This window comes from Nothobranchius furzeri, chromosome 17, assembly GCF_043380555.1.
Source record: "Nothobranchius furzeri strain GRZ-AD chromosome 17, NfurGRZ-RIMD1, whole genome shotgun sequence".
Classification (NCBI taxonomy): domain Eukaryota; kingdom Metazoa; phylum Chordata; class Actinopteri; order Cyprinodontiformes; family Nothobranchiidae; genus Nothobranchius; species Nothobranchius furzeri.
In genome coordinates this window covers 19,317,428-19,338,544 of record NC_091757.1, presented here as the reverse complement: position 1 = coordinate 19,338,544, position 21,117 = coordinate 19,317,428, and positions in this window count along the sequence as shown.

Sequence of the window (21,117 nt, the reverse complement as noted above, 5' to 3'; positions counted from 1 at the left end):
GATTACGCACAAGCGTGACCCGTCAACCCGGTCTCACAGTAAGACCGGGTTGGACCTGTTCAGGTTTACGCAGACAATCTTTACATAGAATTGACTTACAGATATAAAATTAATTCAGTAAAATATAAAACATTTTATTTAAATATCCATTCATTATTTTACAAGCACAGAGAGCCGCATCAGAAGGATGGGAGAGCCGCGGGTTGTGACATGTTTTCTCCAGGACCAGAGAGGACGCAAACTCAATACATCTCTTTTATTGTGAGGTAATAGGAGCGATTTGTGGCAGCGGCAGCACGAGTGGCACTTGCAGTGGCAGCTCTGACTCTTCCGGGTGGTGCCACGGCTTTTAGTGGCACCTGCCACTGCTGCCATGGCTGCTGCCACAGCTGCCACGGCCCATGCCACTGCTGCCAAGACACTTCCAGGTGGTGCCACGGCTTTTAGTGGCACTAGCCACGTCCCCTGCCTCTAAAAGTCGTGGCACCACTTCCAGGTGGTGCCACGACTTTTAGTGGCACCTGCCACTGCTGCCACGGTACCTGCGGCTGCCATAGGCTGTAGTGACCTCAGTAATTGCAGCACTTATTGCATCATCGGCCTCATCATGCCAACGTTTTTATTTTTTACTTTATTAACAAAATCAAAACAAACAAGGCTGTCACCGAAAATATTTGAAATATTTCAAGCGGTTTACAAATGCATTTCCCAGTCACTCCAGGCATATACAGTGTAATGCAATCAGAAGCATTAATGCATTTATTTTTTCCATCATTTTTATTGCTCCCACAGACGAATCTGTGACAGCTCTAGTGGAAGATCCACAGACACTTCCGGGTTGAGGACCGGCGGGTCACCGGCCTCCGGTACGGAGTCAGGAAGCAGGGGATTACCAGAGGCAGATGGAGAGCGCCAGAGCAGTTCTCAATTTCTGAAATAATTTATGACAACTGCTACCAATGTGGATTGTGGAATAAAAAGAGATAAACTGTTAGTTTTCTCAATATTGTCATTGCAATCGCAGCAGATAACGCCATCTGCCGGCTTAAAATGGTTATTGCAGTACATTTTAAACAACTTTTTTGTAACTATTTCAATCTTCGTTTTCACATACATTCAGTTTAAAATGTAACCTACATTCAACGTACTGAAGAATAAAGCAAATACAAATGACCTCAGATGAGGAACATGAAAATTACATTTAGAACTTGCAACAATTACCACATGACACTACACCATAAAATAAATTATGATGCAAAATAATAATAAAATAAAAATAAAATATCATCAACAAACAAAAAATGTTCAGAGGTTGATATTTCAGCATTATATTTCAAACATGTTTGATTCATTGGACTGTAATTTAAAGAACAAGAAACTCAGACATTGTTTCGTACAACTCAGTTATAGATTGGTTATTTTCTGATACTACTTTTAGAGATGTTGTAAATTGTTTTATTTCATTTTTAAAATGGTTAATGTTAGGCTTGCTGTTTTTCCATTTAGTTTTATGTATATGGTATTTTCCCATGATGAAAATAATATTCACCATTTTGGATATCTTTTTTGGCAGAGCATCCATGTAGATCAACACTTTAGATTTGTTAAGCCATACATCATTTCTCTCAATATTTAATAATCGATAAACATCCTCCCAAAAACCAGTTGTTACTGAACACGAGAAGAAAAGGTGCTCAATAGTTTCACATTCTGTCATACAAAAGACACACCGGTTCACTTCAAAATTAAATCTTTTTCTTAATGTTTCGGCAGCTGGATTGATATTATGTATTATTTTGAATTGAATTTCGTTCAACTTGGGTGCAATTGGCCATTTAAGATAGCTGCATGGCTGTAGTTTCCTTTCCTGTGATTTTTATTTTCTTTGATTTGTCAATATCATAGAATAACTATTTTTAACATACTTCCAAGTACTTTGTTTTTACATTTTTGTTCACCTTATTTAAATTTGCCAATTTTCAACTCAGGAAGTTTAATCACCACATTTGAATTAAGCAAGGTATTTTTAATCATGAATTTAAGGGAAGTGGAATAGCTCTACTGATTTGATTAAACTCTCTAACAGAGCATTTAAAATTAAATTTTTCGACAAAACATTCAAATTGTAACAAATTGCCATTTTTATCCATCAAATCTGTCACATATAAAATCTGTTTGTCATACCATTCTTCTTTGAATTTAGTCTTCCTATTAATTACAATGGCTCTATTATTCCACAAGGTGGAGCTATGCGGTGTAAAGTTGTGGCTGAATATCATTTTCCAGTAGAGCAGAATTTGTTTATGGAAGTCAGATAGTTTGATTGGTAATTTATATATTTCAAAGTCACATTTTAACAGGAATTCTAATCCTCCAACCTTTTGGAAAATATATTTTGGTTTGTGGAACCATATAGAATACCATATAGAATGTGTCTGTGAAGGTTCTCAGTCATCCAGGTCATTGTAGTCTAAGGAGCTTTGAAAGAAAAGCGTCTGGACTTAAAGCACCGTCCCTGTTACTCTCTAAATATGTACAGTAAATACAAATACAAATTTATACAATATTACTAAAAGAAGAATTACTAAACAGAGATTTATTCTACAGGATAAGGTGTAAATTGGCCATGGTAAAATTTATAAATAATGTGTTATTGACAAGAACGTACATTGGAAGTTATACAGAACTAAAGAATTTAATGACTTTCTCTCCAACCTCCCAATTAATTTTATAATTTTATTGTTCATTTATTACATTTATTACTTCCTGTTCCAGACTGAAACAATCATCCAGCATTTGGAAAGAGTCCTGTCACTTTCAGGAACTACATCTGTGGATCCTCATTTCATAACAGATGTTATTCTGCCCGAGGTATGTTTATATGACACTTATAAATATAAAAAAACACAACTTACTAGTATTTGTAATGTTTTGTAACACAAGCAGGAAGAAGTTGGATGCTAAAATTACATTTTCACCAACAGAAAATAGTGCCTTCACAATAATAATGTGGTCAAAGATCTGCATAATGTAGATTCTAACTTTTTCCAAATTAATTTGATGTAAAATTGTTTTATAGGCTCTGATTCAGTGGGTGCAGACTACAAATGTCATCTGCCGTTTTCAAGCAGAAGACTTGCTTATGAAGACCAAGCCATTCATTGACAATGAAGGGTATAGTAACATTTGGGTGCTGACTCCTGTTAGGAGCATGTATAATAAGCTGAAATTTTGAAACGCTATGATTTCTCTGACCTCACAGAAAAGCAACACTGGCCATTAATGATGACACTCCAAAGGTAAAGCACACATAACAAGTATAGTATATAGTACATATGTATATATTTACAGTGAGGGCGGAGGGTGTTTGATGTCCCGGGAATTTTGCAACTTCTACTTCGAAATCAAAGAGGGGTTTTCAGCATACATGCATAAACATTGCATGTATATATATAAATATGTGTGTGTGTGTGTGTGTGTGTGTGTGTGTGTGTGTGTGTGTGTGTGTGTGTGTGTGTGTGTGTGTGTCATTTTCACAGGAAAGCGGTATTTTGGCAGACACGCTGGCAGCAGCCGAGTGGGTAAAGGGAACACTGTTCGAGGGAATGGTTAAAGTGCCATCCGTTCTGTCCATGGATGAGGAAGAACAGCAGGAAGTCCTTGAGGCAGTTCAAAGCTGGAACGAGGACCATGATTATGACTCTCCAGCAGAACATTTGACTTTTGCTTTTGAAAATAAAAATGACTATGACAAGTTCTGTTCCTTTATCATAGATGAGAAGAACCTCAAAGTTTTCTCCAGATTTGAGGTACAAGACTAAACAGCATAGGTCTTGGTTTTAATAAAGTTTTATTGTGTTCTAAGTCTTCTTTATTGGAGTCCCTTCACATTACAGAGAGTGATAAATCTATATACACAATACAAAACTTTATTGTTGTAAAATCACAATATCTATTAACAATAAACTACATTCCCAAATCTGTTGTAGTGACAAACAGCCTTTTCACTTCCAAGTTGTTTAAAATGTACTGCAATAACCATTTTAAGCCGGCAGCAGCGCTGGACTGACCATAGGGCATAGCGGGCAACTGCCCGCTGGGCCGACCCTTTCATCTTTTATGGGCCGGTGTCTTTTTTTTTTTTTCCTGGCCTCTAGTTGTTGCGGACAACTTGCCCGCGCCGCCCCACGCGACGCCTCGTAAAAGTTGGTGGATTGGCCAATTGGTAATAATACACTCTGGGCTGGACCAATAGCCAGAGGTCTGATGCACCCGCCAGTTGTTTGTGAATCTCAGTAAACAGACAGACGAGCTTTACAAAATGGAGAACAAAAAACGGAAAGGAGGAGCGGAGAAAATTCGACTAAAAAAGAAACTGGCCCTTCAGGCTGATGCTGGCACATGTGTTAAAATCTCACAGTTGTTTGGTAGTGAAGGTTCAAGTAAAATCAATTTAGGAAGTGATGGAGCCTCAGCCCAGCGACAGGTTGGAGAAGAAAAGAGGGAGGAGGAGGAGAAACCCGAGCCGGTGTTGTGCCATAAATTGACTCGCTGCCAAAAAATGATTAGCCACCGCGGGATCGCGCACGGTTAGGTAATTGCATTTCTAGACAAAATTCCCCAGGATTTCGCCCTAAAACTCGGCATATCTAGCAATATGGACATTCAGAAAGCAAAGATAACCTCTTCCGGTACTTAAACAGATGTTTATCGCGGATATTAGTGTGCAGTGTTTGTGGCACCCTGCGCGGGAGCACGAGGACGTGCTTGTGGAAAGAGGGAGGAAGATGTAGCTATGTGAGCGTCCTGTCACAATGTCCCGATTGATGATGCGCCCTGGCTACTGGGCTAAGGAGATGCCTCTTTGGCTGACTGGTTAGAGCGTATGACTCTCGCCCGGGAGTCTGGGGAACGAATCCCGCCCGGGCACTCCTTTCTGCACCTTGCCACATTAGTTTTTCCAGTTCGGAAGTTGTTTTAAGTGTTGCTATTTGTCTTAAACGTTCACAATGAGGATATATTAATCCTTTTTGCAATATTTGCGATTGAAAGATGGTTTGTGCCACAAACTTTGTGGTAAGAACTGGCTTTCTTTATGTTACAGCCTTGATACTAAAAAAATAAATAAACAATGTAAAATGGCACCCTGTATTGAATGTAAACGTTGTATAAATGGAAATAAACAATTCTCCAACGATTTAATTTTTCCCCCTTCCTTTCTTTAGTCCACTTGACATGGAGCCACAGTTAACTAGTTTGGGGCACATTTTTACTTGAAAAAAAGTATTTAAAATGATCAAGCTTTGGCTTTAATGACACTGTGTAGGTTGCTATCTATACATTACGTTGCTCTATTTAAAAGTAACAAGATAAAAGCACTTCAGCACATAAAATTAAGATTGTCACTTGCCAAATAGACTACACCCTCCCGTTTACCTATAAGAAATGCCTCAAAATATCTTTAAATTCTTTATTGATGATTTAATTGTAGACAACTAAAATGGCATTTTACTTGCCAAAAAGTGATTGAATCGCTAAGATTTTCATGGAGGCTAAAATTGACCAAATAAGGGTTTTATGTATTATCTGTTGATGTTACTGTACTCATACTGCCTACTGTATCATCAAAAACACCCCAAAAATGGCAAAAAAAGAAAAAAAAAGAAGATAATTTCCCTTGCCAAAAATTGATTACAGTGTCCTGGTCACGTGTAAAGGGTTACATTTACCTAAATATTACTTTATTTATTATCTCTTGATGTTATTAGTGCCATCACAGGACGCTGGGTGTCTTTCACATTCATAAACACTTCAAAAATGGCAACAAATGATCATTTCCCTTGCCAAAAATTGATTACAGTGTCCTGGTCACGTGTAAAGGGTTAAATTGACCTAAATATTACCTTATTTATTATCTCTTGATGTTATTAGTGCCATCACAGGATGCTGGGTGTCTTCCACATTCATAAACACCTAAAAAATGGCAACAAATGATAATTTCCCTTGCCAAAAATTGATCACAGAGTCCTGGTCACCCATAAAGGCTTAAATTGGCATAAATATTACTTCATTTATTATGATGTTGGGTGTGTTCCACAATCATATTCGAATAAACATGAAAATATTCTGTCCGAATATCTGTTTCTTGTTATAAATATAACAGCATGAAGGATTTACAGTTAAAATAGGAGAAACACGTGACTCCCCAGGAAGGGTCGTAACACCACTCGCCTCATGCACATAAGTGAACAAATCAAAGCAGCATGGAGACACTCCGTCTCCAACCACCTCTCAGGCAGCAGCCTGCACTCCCATGTTCTATACGTCACCAGAACATAAACAACCGCAACACAATAAAAGCAGTGTTATACAAAATGGAAGGCCTGTAGTGTTTATTCTCTTACAGTAACAACTTATCAACTTTTTGGAGGAATTTATTTGAGAATTTTTTGGTTTTTATTAATTGTGCAATAGAAAAGTAATCACTAGATTAATCATCTAAATAGTCATTAGAATAGTCGACTATTCAATAAAATAATCGTCAGAATAATCATTTTAAAAATAATCAGTTACCCCCAACCCTACTTTTTAGAATACCAGGATAGGAAGGATGGTGTAGGTTTACGTTTATTAGATTGATACATAAATACTACCAATAAGAAAGTGTACGTTGGTGTGTGTCAGAAACAGCGTAAGGCTTAATGTCTTTTCCAAAAAAAACAGGTGATGGGCCGGTCTCCAGTCAAAATGCCCGGGCTGAATTTTTGTCCCAGTCCAGCCCTGGCCGGCAGATGGCGTTATCTGCTGCGATTGCAATGACAGTATTGAGAAAACTAACAGTTTATCTCTTTTTATTCCACAATCCACATTGGTAGCAGTTGTCAAAAATTATTTCAGAAATTGAGAACTGCTCTGGAAGCTCTTCATCTGCCTCTGGTGCTCCCCTGCTTCCTGACTCCGTACCGGAGGCCGGTGACCCGCCGGTCTTCAACCCGGAAGTGTCTGTGGATCTTCCACTAGAGCTGTCATGGATTCGTCTGTGGGAGCAATAAAAATGATGGAAAAAATAAATGCATTAACGCTTCTGATTGCATTACACTGTATATGCATGGAGTGACTGGGAAATGCATTTGTAAACCGCTTGAAATATTTCAAATATTTTTGGTGACAGCCTTGTTTGTTTTGATTTTGTTAATGAAGTAAAAAATAAAAACGTTGGCATGATGAGGCCGATGATGCAATAAGTGCTGCAATTACTGAGGTCACTACAGCCTGTGGCAGCTGCAGGTACTGTGGCAGCAGTGGCAGGTGCCACTAAAAGTCGTGGCACCACCACTTCCGGGTGGTGCCACGACTTTTAGAGGCAGGGGGCGTGGCTAGTGCCACTAAAAGCCGTGGCACCACCCGGAAGTGTCTTGGCAGCAGTGGCATGGGCTGTGGCAGCTGTGGCAGCAGTGACAGCGGCCATGGCAGCAGTGGCAGGTGCCACTAAAAGCCGTGGCACCACCCGGAAGTGTCTTGGCAGCAGTGGCATGGGCCGTGGCAGCTGTGGCAGCAGTGACAGCGGCCATGGCAGCAGTGGCAGGTGCCACTAAAAGCCGTGGCACCACCCGGAAGAGTCAGAGCTGCCAACGCAAGTGCCACTCGCGCTGCCGCTGCCACAAATTGCGCTCGGTCCAGCTGCGTAATTTCTCCGAGTTTTGCGGTTGCGGGCGGGAGTAGATATGCACACTACGGGTGCGGGCGGGAGTAGATATGCACACTACGGGTGTGGGCGGGAGTAGATATGCACACTACGGGTGCAGGCGGGAGTAGATATGCACACTACGGGTGCGGGCGGGAGTAGATATGCACACCACGGGTGCGGGCGGGAGTAGATATGCACACTACGGGTGCGGGCGGGAGTAGATATGCACACCACGGGTGCGGGCGGGAGTAGATATGCACACTACGGGTGCGGGCGGGAGTAGATATGCACACTACGGGTGCGGGCGGGAGTAGATATGTACGTACCAGGTGATAACATTGCATCCGCCCATTACAGCTGAGCGAGCGTTTCGCCACACTCCCAAACCAAGGTTAATAGTTGTAGCGCACGCCCTTTCGGACCTCGGTGCACGCGAAACACTGGCGTACGCTCACAACATCAAGCTCGAGACAGCTCAAGCGTTACGCGAAACAAAGGACGTGATCAAATCCATAGAGAATATACGGTCTTTAGCGTATGCGTATATAAAGAAGGTCGATGACATTTGCAGACCCGGCGGCGTGGGCACGACAGTAGAACAACAAGGTGCTCTCAAGCGCACACAGATACTGGCCGCATTTTCACTCGTGATGTCTATCCTGACATGCCCGTTTCTGATTTCTATGTATATTAAATTATGACAAGAGCTACTTTAGGTGGTTACGATTACACTATGACCACGTGCCTTAGTTTCTGCTAGTGACCTATAAATACATTTGCCCACTTGCTCTCACTGCCATTAAAGCGGCTGCACCGACACGTACAACACCCAAGAAAAAAAATGATCTCGCTGTCTGTACTGGGTGTACTCTCAGTAGTCGCAGTTGCTCAGGCCATGGTGGTACGCTCACATAACGCCTCTGAGATACGTCCCATCACACCATCTCCTAGACTACTCGCGAAGGAGTATTCAACACCCCCTTTGTACGAAGACAACCATTATAACGAGCACAGCACAACGCTTGCCGCACGCGAAGACAACATGCAGGAGACAACGCTACCACCTGTCGTGAGAACAACGGATTCGAGTGACAACGATCGCGACTATGACAAGCACATTACAACACCCTCTGTGCACGAAGACCAGGTGCAGGAGACAACGCTACCACCTGTCGTGAGAAACAAGAGTTTGGTTAACAATGATCATCGTCGTGTCCCATTGTAAACGGGCGCGCCATCGCACACATCGTACATGTGTGTTAACCCACCTGTATGCGACAGACTTTGTGTGTTGCATGACATCGAGATGTATTGACGTCTGTGTCAATACAGGACTCTCTATAAGCTGGGAGCTGGACGCTAACGACCCGTGCATGCGCCACACAAAAGGTAACTCGACTAACTACAAAACGCATATTGTGATGTAGAAAGTTGGCTCGACAGTTTGAATCAGCTGCAGCTGCGGTTTACTCACGAAGTGAATCGCATGCTTATTAGAAGTACATTCGGAGCACTTAAAAAATACATCGCTCTCATCGAGTTCCGTCTCAGCGTTCACCGGCTGATGGGCAAGAGCGTGACATGGGATCGCCAGGAACTTACTTAAGGACTATCATCTCATTTGGCATTTACTCACGGACCCAAGAAACCAGTTCCGAAAAATGGTCGAGAATTATAACTTGTCTAATAGCAACTGGAAGATATGTTGCGTCATAAGCCTCTGATGGTTCACAAGGTGCACGGTCCACTCGAAATCCTAATGCTGTATTTGTAGTACATACACTAAGTCTTCTCTGTTTATGTCAGACTAGAGTTTTATTAGAGTTTTACTTTGCAACAATGGGATTCGAGAAATTGATGGTATATTTTTCATAGTGCACAATGCTACTATTCCTAGGCTGAATGTATGACATGGCTCTTATGTATCATTATGTATCGTTTCCATTAAGTACTAATTTAAATAAAGTCCCTCTGTCCTCAGTGCTAGGTTGTGGGTTTAATACACATTATTATGATCAACCTGTTGAATTGTATAATAACAATATTCCTGTAAAAGTCATTTAGTAATGAACAACCTCCGTTCTGTGAAAGAACATCATGTCTCTGATGTGTACACTGCAGGCCTGACCGGGGTTTGCACGCAAGGGCCTGTGTGTGTGTGTGTGTGTGTGTGTGTGTGTGTGTGTGTGTGTGTGTGTGTGTGTGTGTGTGTGTGTGTGTGTGTGTGTGTGTGTGTGTGTGTGTGTGAAACAAATAAAGATAAATATAGCTAGTGCGGCCACGAGCGGTCGTGCAGGGTAGAGGCTGCGCGAAAACGCCTCTAATAACAAGCGCGTGCCCACGCCCGATCCGTGGAAGCACGTAGAACTAGCAAACGTACTAGCAGAAATCAACGATCGCACACGGGTCATTGAGTGTGTACAGGGTTCGTCTGCGTGTGTGGCATTGGGCAATCTAGCGGCAACCGAGTGGCCTGAAGGCGGAACCGGCCAACCCGTCGCCCTCACCATCGTTGCGCTTCGAGATGAACTATTGCTAAAGATGATTGTCCTCATCAACCACGGCGCTACCAGAGTAGCTCGTAACGAAGACCCTCTCCGCGACCTCGCGGCCAGTGTGCGCAGTGTACAGCAAATGACAAACGATGTTGCGAGCGATATATTGGAAAAACTTTGCACTGACGCGACGGTCACCACTGCAGGTTGTGTGAGTCTCGCGCAAAGTGCCATATCAAACGTGCGCAAGCTAGTGACAAGCAACTTCACCAGATCCGTAGATTCTGCATACGCTCGGATACAAATGAAAGTATCGAGAGATAACACCGACACGAGTTGCGCGACGGCGCTGGCTGCAGTCGCTACAACACTGGATTTATTAATCAACGTAATTGTGATCGTAATGATGTATCGAGTGTGCACCAGAAACTACAACCAGTACTACAGAAAACTGGCATGAGGGTCACGGTCTAACGTTATGTTGGTGTCTCGCATCGACCGTCGACGGCCGTTTGCCAGCGGCTGAAAATGGAACAGTTGACGAAATAGAAAAGCCGACCGTCGATAGTGCACTCTCGCAAGTTCCAACCGCACCATCTCAGGAGACAGACCACAGAGTCATATTAGCGGAGGGTAGATAGAAAATGCGCAAATCGCCGCAACCGCCCATATACATACTATACGAGTTCAACATAGAGTAGAGTAAGAAGTTACTACCGATTGTATTTCCAACGTGCAAGCAGCTGGTGTGTGACGCTTTACTTGAGTATCACAGAGGTTGCGATGTCCTGTGTTCCACGAGCGCATGGAAACAAGTGAACGAACTTCTACGGACCGTACTGTTGGGGTATGAGCGAGCTGTAAAATCAATACACGCTAGACACGCGGACTTTGCCGCGTTACTGGACACGCATATCGCCAGAACAAAACCGGGTCAAGTGTTCGGGGCATCACCGCGCTCGACTATACACGTCTTGGCCTACCACGAGTACATGAGCCCACAGATCCTAAGCGAGGTCGAAGCCGTTGTGTCTACTCAACGCAAATTCAGCACAGCCGTAGCGCTAAGACAAGTCCCTCTAGACTGCTGGAAACTTTGGAAACGTGGAAGGCTGGCGTGTACGCGCTTTCTACACATCTCAACGGTATGATCGCGATACTCTCGGCCGCACAACAACTAATGGTCATGTGTTCGGAAGGTCTGATCAGGTCTGACATGACCGGTTGTCAATCGACGTCGAGCGTGCACTCACACACGGATATCCTGGCGTACAGTAAAGCGACGGCGACCTCTACGCTCACGTTGATCGCCGATGTTTCGAAGGGCAATCGAGTGTGTTGGCTGACGAAAGCTATGGTGACCGACGGTCGCGTCGACTACAATGTGCCTCATTGAGACTAGAGAGGCATATGTGATCCTTTGCAAATCGACAACACCACCGCGGTCGAGTGCGAAGTCATGGTCGGCGGCGTGTTGTCCTTACTTTGCCCCATACAATGTGACGGTCCGTGACACGGACCGGTGTGTTACGACCCGACTAACGAAACGTACCAGGTGATAACATTGCATCGGCCCATTACAGCGGAGCGAGCGTTTCGCCACACTCCCAAACCAAGGTTAATAGTTGTAGCGCACGCCCTTTCGGACCTCGGTGCACGCGAAACACTGGCGTACGCTCACAACATCACGCTCGAGACAGCTCAAGCGTTACGCGAAACAAAGGACGTGTTCAAATCCATAGAGAATATACGGTCTTTAGCGTATGCGTATATAAAGAAGGTGGATGACATTTACAGACCCGGCGGCATGGGCACCACAGTAGAACAACAAGGTGCTCTCAAGCGCACACAGATACTGGCCGCATTATCACTCGTGATGTCTATCCTGACATGCCCGTTTCTGATTTCTATGTATATTAAATTATGACAAGAGCTACTTTAGGTGGTTACGATTACACTATGACCACGTGCCTTAGTTTCTGCTAGTGACCTATAAATACATATACCCACTTGCTCTCACTGCCATTAAAGCGGCTGTACCCACACGTACAACACCCAAGAAAAAAAATGATCTCGCTGTCTGTACTGGGTGTACTCTCAGTAGTCGCAGTTGCTCAGGCCATGGTGATACGCTCACATAACGCCTCTGAGATACGTCCCATCACACCACCTCCTAGACTACTCGCGAAGGAGTATTCAACACCCCCTTTGTACGAAGACAACCATTATAACGAGCACAGCACAACGCTTGCCGCACGCGAAGACAACATGCAGGAGACAACGCTACCACCTGTCGTGAGAACAACGGATTCGAGTGACAACGATCGCGACTATGACGAGCACATTACAACACCCTCTGTGCACGAAGACCAGGTGCAGGAGACAACGCTACCACCTGTCGTGAGAAACAAGAGTTTGGTTAACAATGATCATCGTCGTGTCCCATTGTAAATGGGCACGCCATCGCACACATTGTACATGTGTGTTAACCCACCTGTATGCGACAGACTTTGTGTGTTGCATGACATCGAGATGTATTGACGTCTGTGTCAATACAGGACTCTCTATAAGCCGGGAGCTGGAGGCTAACGACCCGTGCATGCGCCACACAAAAGGTATCGTACATGTGTTAACCCACCTGTATACGACAGACTTTGTGTGTTGCATGACATCGAGATGTATTGACGTCTGTGTCAATACAGGACTCTATAAGCTGGGAGCTGGACGCTAACGACCCGTGCATGCGCCACACAAAAAGGTAACTCGACTAACTACAAAACGCATATTGTGATGTAGAAAGTTGGATCGACTGTTTGAATCAGCTGCAGCTGCGGTTTACTCACGAAGTGAATCGCACGCTTGTTAGAAGTACATTCGGAGCACTTAAAAAATACATCGCTCTCATCGAGTTCCGTCTCAGCGTTCACCGGCTGATGGGCAAGAGCGTGACATGGGATCGCCAGGAACTTACTTAAGGACTATCATCTCATTTGGCATTTACTCACGGACCCAAGAAACCAGTTCCGAAAAATGGTCGAGAATTATTACTTGTCTAATAGCAACTGGAAGATATGTTGCGTCATAAGCCTCTGATGGTTCACAAGGTGCACGGTCCACTCGAAATCCTAATCCTGTATTTGTAGTACATACACTAAGTCTTCTCTGTTGATGTCAGACTAGAGTTTTATTAGAGTTTTACTTTGCAACAATGGGATTCGAGCAATTGATGTGTATATTTTTAATAGTGCACAATGCTACTATTCCTAGGCTGAATGTATGACATGGCTCTTATGTATCATTATGTATCGTTTCCATTAAGTACTAATTTAAATAAAGTCCCTCTGTCCTCAGTGCTAGGTTGTGGGTTTAATACACATTATTATGATCAACCTGTTGAATAGTATAATAACAATATTCCTGTAGAAGTCATTTAGTAATGAACATCCTCAGTTCTGTGAAAGAACATCATGTCTCTGATGTGTACACTGCAGGCCTGACTGGGGTTTGCACGCAAGGGCCTGTGTGTGTGTGTGTGTGTGTGTGTGTGTGTGTGTGTGTGTGTGTGTGTGTGTGTGTGTGTGTGTGTGTGTGTGTGTGTGTGTGTGTGTGTGTGTGAAACAAATAAAGATAAATATAGCTAGTGCGGCCACGAGCGGTCGTGCAGGGTAGAGGCTGCGCAATAACGCCTCTAAAACAAGCGCATGCCCACGCCCGATCCGTGGAAGCACGTAGAACTAGCAAACGTACTAGCAGAAATCAACGATCGCACACGGGTCATTGAGTGTGTACAGGGTTCATCTGCGTGTGTGGCATTGGGCAATCTAGCGACAACCGAGTGGCCTGAAGGCAGAACCGGCCAACCCGTCGCCCTCACCATCGTTGCGTTTCGAGATGAACTATTGCTAAAGATGATCGTCCTCATCAACCACGACGCTACCAAAGTTACCACGACATGCGCCTTAAAAGCGTTCTCGTTTGGGTCAGCGCCACCAGAATTGAATCGGCAAGTCAGCGGATATTACACAACTCGTAACGAAGACTCTCTCCGCGACCTCGCGGCCAGTGTGCGCAGTGTACAGCAAATGACAAACGATGTTGCAAGCTATATATCGGAAAAACTTTGCACTGACGCGACGGTCGCCACTGCAGGTTGTGTGAGTCTCGCGCAAAGTGCCATATCAAACGTGCGCAAGCTAGTGACAAGCAACTTCACCAGATCCGTAGATTCTGCATACGCTCGGATACAAATGAAAGTATCGAGAGATAACACCGGCGCGACGGCGCTGGCTGCAGTCGCTACAACACTGGATTTATTAATCAACGTAATTGTGATCGTAATGACGTATCGAGTGTGCACCAGAAACTACAACCAGTACTACAGAAAACTGGCATGAGGGTCACGGTCTAACGTTATGTTGGTGTCTCGCATCGACCGTCGACGGCCGTTTGCCAGCGGCTGAAAATGGAACAGTTGACGAAATGGAAAAGCCGACCGTCGATAGTGCACTCTCGCAAGTTCCAACCGCACCATCTCAGGATACAGACCACAGAGTCATATTAGCGGAGGGTAGATAGAAAATGCGCAAATCGCCGCAACCGCCCATATACATACTATACGAGTTCAACATAGAGTAGAGTAAGAAGTTACTACCGATTGTATTTCCAACGTGCAAGCAGCTGGTGTGTGACGCTTTACTTGAGTATCACAGAGGTTGCGATGTCCTGTGTTCCACGAGCGCATGGAAACAAGTGAACGAACTTCTACGGACCGTACTGTTGGGGTATGAGCGAGCTGTAAAATCAATACACGCTAGACACGCGGACTTTGCAGCGTTACTGGACACGCATATCGCCAGAACAAAACCGGGTCAAGTGTTCGGGGCATCACCGCGCTCGACTATACACGTCTTGGCCTACCACGAGTACATGAGCCCACAGATCCTAAGCGAGGTCGAAGCCGTTGTGTCTACTCAGCGCAAATTCAGCACAGCCGTAGCGCTAAGACAAGTCCCTCTAGACTGCTGGAAACTTTGGAAACGTGGAAGGCTGGCGTGTACGCGCTTTCTACACATCTCAATGGTATGATCGCGATACTCTCGGCCGCACAACAACTAATGGTCATGTGTTCGGAAGGTCTGATCAGGTCTGACATGACCGGTTGTCAATCGACGTCGAGCGTGCACTCACACACGGATATCCTGGCGTACAGTAAAGCGACGGCGACCTCTAAGCTCACGTTGATCGCCGATGTTTCGAAGGGCAATCGAGTGTGTTGGCTGACGAAAGCTATGGTGACCGACGGTCGCGTTGACTACAATGTGCCTCATTGAGACTGGAGAGGCGTATGTGATCCTTTGTAAATCGACAACACCATCATGGTCGAGTGCGAAGTCACGGTCGGCGGCGTGTTGTCCTTACTTTGCCCCATACAATGTGACGGTCCGTGACACGGACCGGTGTGTTACGACCCGACTAACGAAACGTACCAGGTGATAACATTGCATCGGCCCATTACAGCGGAGCGAGCGTTTCGCCACACTCCCAAACCAAGGTTAATAGTTGTAGCGCACGCCCTTTCGGACCTTGGTGCACGCGAAACTCTGGCGTACGCTCACAACATCACGCTCGAGACAGCTCAAGCGTTACGCGAAACAAAGGACGTGTTCAAATCCATAGAGAATATACGGTCTTTAGCGTATGCGTATATAAAGAAGGTGGATGACATTTACAGACCCGGCGGCATGGGCACCACAGTAGAACAACAAGGTGCTCTCAAGCGCACACAGATACTGGCCGCATTATCACTCGTGATGTCTATCCTGACATGCCCGTTTCTGATTTCTATGTATATTAAATTATGACAAGAGCTACTTTAGGTGGTTACGATTACACTATGACCACGTGCCTTAGTTTCTGCTAGTGACCTATAAATACATATACCCACTTGCTCTCACTGCCATTAAAGCGGCTGTACCCACACGTACAACACCCAAGAAAAAAAATGATCACGCTGTCTGTACTGGGTGTACTCTCAGTAGTCGCAGTATCTCAGGCCATGGTGATACGCTCACATAACGCCTCTGAGATACATCCCATCACACCACCTCCTAGACTACTCGCGAAGGAGTATTCAACACCCCCTTTGTACGAAGACAACCATTATAACGAGCACAGCACAACGCTTGCCGCACGCGAAGACAACATGCAGGAGACAACGCTACCACCTGTCGTGAGAACAACGGATTCGAGTGACAACGATCGCGACTATGACGAGCACATTACAACACCCTCTGTGCACGAAGACCAGGTGCAGGAGACAACGCTACCACCTGTCGTGAGAAACAAGAGTTTGGTTAACAATGATCATCGTCGTGTCCCATTGTAAACGGGTGCGCCATCGCACACATCGTACATGTGTGTTAACCCACCTGTATGCGACAGACTTTGTGTGTTGCATGACATCGAGATGTATTGACGTCTGTGTCAATACAGGACTCTCTATAAGCTGGGAGCTGGACGCTAACGACCCGTGCATGCGCCACACAAAATGTAACTCGACTAACTACAAAACGCATATTGTGATGTAGAAAGTTGGCTCGACAGTTTGAATCAGCTGCAGCTGCGGTTTACTCACGAAGTGAATCGCATGCTTATTAGAAGTACATTCGGAGCACTTAAAAAATACATCGCTCTCATCGAGTTCCGTCTCAGCGTTCACCGGCTGATGGGCAAGAGCGTGACATGGGATCGCCAGGAACTTACTTAAGGACTATCATCTCATTTGGCATTTACTCACGGACCCAAGAAACCAGTTCCGAAAAATGGTCGAGAATTATAACTTGTCTAATAGTAACTGGAAGATATGTTGCGTCATAAGCCTCTGATGGTTCACAAGGTGCACGGTCCACTCGAAATCCTAATGCTGTATTTGTAGTACATACACTAAGTCTTCTCTGTTTATGTCAGACTAGAGTTTTATTAGAGTTTTACTTTGCAACAATGGGATTCGAGAAATTGATGGTATATTTTTCATAGTGCACAATGCTACTATTCCTAGGCTGAATGTATGACATGGCTCTTATGTATCATTATGTATCGTTTCCATTAAGTACTAATTTAAATAAAGTCCCTCTGTCCTCAGTGCTAGGTTGTGGGTTTAATACACATTATTATGATCAACCTGTTGAATTGTATAATAACAATATTCCTGTAAAAGTCATTTAGTAATGAACAACCTCAGTTCTGTGAAAGAACATCATGTCTCTGATGTGTACACTGCAGGCCTGACCGGGGTTTGCACGCAAGGGCCTGTGTGTGTGTGTGTGTGTGTGTGTGTGTGTGTGTGTGTGTGTGTGTGTGTGTGTGTGTGTGTGTGTGTGTGTGTGTGTGTGTGTGAAACAAATAAAGATAAATATAGCTAGTGCGGCCACGAGCGGTCGTGCAGGGTAGAGGCTGCGCGAAAACGCCTCTAATAACAAGCGCGTGCCCACGCCCGATCCGTGGAAGCACGTAGAACTAGCAAACGTACTAGCAGAAATCAACGATCGCACACGGGTCATTGAGTGTGTACAGGGTTCGTCTGCGTGTGTGGCATTGGGCAATCTAGCGGCAACCGAGTGGCCTGAAGGCGGAACCGGCCAACCCGTCGCCCTCACCATCGTTGCGCTTCGAGATGAACTATTGCTAAAGATGATTGTCCTCATCAACCACGGCGCTACCAGAGTAGCTCGTAACGAAGACCCTCTCCGCGACCTCGCGGCCAGTGTGCGCAGTGTACAGCAAATGACAAACGATGTTGCGAGCGATATATTGGAAAAACTTTGCACTGACGCGACGGTCACCACTGCAGGTTGTGTGAGTCTCGCGCAAAGTGCCATATCAAACGTGCGCAAGCTAGTGACAAGCAACTTCACCAGATCCGTAGATTCTGCATACGCTCGGATACAAATGAAAGTATCGAGAGATAACACCGACACGAGTTGCGCGACGGCGCTGGCTGCAGTCGCTACAACACTGGATTTATTAATCAACGTAATTGTGATCGTAATGACGTATCGAGTGTGCACCAGAAACTACAACCAGTACTACAGAAAACTGGCATGAGGGTCACGGTCTAACGTTATGTTGGTGTCTCGCATCGACCGTCGACGGCCGTTTGCCAGCGGCTGAAAATGGAACAGTTGACGAAATAGAAAAGCCGACCGTCGATAGTGCACTCTCGCAAGTTCCAACCGCACCATCTCAGGAGACAGACCACAGAGTCATATTAGCGGAGGGTAGATAGAAAATGCGCAAATCGCCGCAACCGCCCATATACATACTATACGAGTTCAACATAGAGTAGAGTAAGAAGTTACTACCGATTGTATTTCCAACGTGCAAGCAGCTGGTGTGTGACGCTTTACTTGAGTATCACAGAGGTTGCGATGTCCTGTGTTCCACGAGCGCATGGAAACAAGTGAACGAACTTCTACGGACCGTACTGTTGGGGTATGAGCGAGCTGTAAAATCAATACACGCTAGACACGCGGACTTTGCCGCGTTACTGGACACGCATATCGCCAGAACAAAACCGGGTCAAGTGTTCGGGGCATCACCGCGCTCGACTATACACGTCTTGGCCTACCACGAGTACATGAGCCCACAGATCCTAAGCGAGGTCGAAGCCGTTGTGTCTACTCAACGCAAATTCAGCACAGCCGTAGCGCTAAGACAAGTCCCTCTAGACTGCTGGAAACTTTGGAAACGTGGAAGGCTGGCGTGTACGCGCTTTCTACACATCTCAACGGTATGATCGCGATACTCTCGGCCGCACAACAACTAATGGTCATGTGTTCGGAAGGTCTGATCAGGTCTGACATGACCGGTTGTCAATCGACGTCGAGCGTGCACTCACACACGGATATCCTGGCGTACAGTAAAGCGACGGCGACCTCTACGCTCACGTTGATCGCCGATGTTTCGAAGGGCAATCGAGTGTGTTGGCTGACGAAAGCTATGGTGACCGACGGTCGCGTCGACTACAATGTGCCTCATTGAGACTGGAGAGGCATATGTGATCCTTTGCAAATCGACAACACCACCGCGGTCGAGTGCGAAGTCACGGTCGGCGGCGTGTTGTCCTTACTTTGCCCCATACAATGTGACGGTCCGTGACACGGACCGGTGTGTTACGACCCGACTAACGAAACGTACCAGGTGATAACATTGCATCGGCCCATTACAGCGGAGCGAGCGTTTCGCCACACTCCCAAACCAAGGTTAATAGTTGTAGCGCACGCCCTTTCGGACCTCGGTGCACGCGAAACACTGGCGTACGCTCACAACATCACGCTCGAGACAGCTCAAGCGTTACGCGAAACAAAGGACGTGTTCAAATCCATAGAGAATATACGGTCTTTAGCGTATGCGTATATAAAGAAGGTGGATGACATTTACAGACCCGGCGGCATGGGCACCACAGTAGAACAACAAGGTGCTCTCAAGCGCACACAGATACTGGCCGCATTATCACTCGTGATGTCTATCCTGACATGCCCGTTTCTGATTTCTATGTATATTAAATTATGACAAGAGCTACTTTAGGTGGTTACGATTACACTATGACCACGTGCCTTAGTTTCTGCTAGTGACCTATAAATACATATACCCACTTGCTCTCACTGCCATTAAAGCGGCTGTACCCACACGTACAACACCCAAGAAAAAAAATGATCTCGCTGTCTGTACTGGGTGTACTCTCAGTAGTCGCAGTTGCTCAGGCCATGGTGATACGCTCACATAACGCCTCTGAGATACGTCCCATCACACCACCTCCTAGACTACTCGCGAAGGAGTATTCAACACCCCCTTTGTACGAAGACAACCATTATAACGAGCACAGCACAACGCTTGCCGCACGCGAAGACAACATGCAGGAGACAACGCTACCACCTGTCGTGAGAACAACGGATTCGAGTGACAACGATCGCGACTATGACGAGCACATTACAACACCCTCTGTGCACGAAGACCAGGTGCAGGAGACAACGCTACCACCTGTCGTGAGAAACAAGAGTTTGGTTAACAATGATCATCGTCGTGTCCCATTGTAAATGGGCGCGCCATCGCACACATTGTACATGTGTGTTAACCCACCTGTATGCGACAGACTTTGTGTGTTGCATGACATCGAGATGTATTGACGTCTGTGTCAATACAGGACTCTCTATAAGCCGGGAGCTGGAGGCTAACGACCCGTGCATGCGCCACACAAAAGGTATCGTACATGTGTTAACCCACCTGTATACGACAGACTTTGTGTGTTGCATGACATCGAGATGTATTGACGTCTGTGTCAATACAGGACTCTATAAGCTGGGAGCTGGACGCTAACGACCCGTGCATGCGCCACACAAAAAGGTAACTCGACTAACTACAAAACGCATATTGTGATGTAGAAAGTTGGATCGACTGTTTGAATCAGCTGCAGCTGCGGTTTACTCACGAAGTGAATCGCACGCTTGTTAGAAGTACATTCGGAGCACTTAAAAAATACATCGCTCTCATCGAGTTCCGTCTCAGCGTTCACCGGCTGATGGGCAAGAGCGTGACATGGGATCGCCAGGAACTTACTTAAGGACTATCATCTCATTTGGCATTTACTCACGGACCCAAGAAACCAGTTCCGAAAAATGGTCGAGAATTATTACTTGTCTAATAGCAACTGGAAGATATGTTGCGTCATAAGCCTCTGATGGTTCACAAGGTGCACGGTCCACTCGAAATCCTAATCCTGTATTTGTAGTACATACACTAAGTCTTCTCTGTTGATGTCAGACTAGAGTTTTATTAGAGTTTTACTTTGCAACAATGGGATTCGAGCAATTGATGTGTATATTTTTAATAGTGCACAATGCTACTATTCCTAGGCTGAATGTATGACATGGCTCTTAT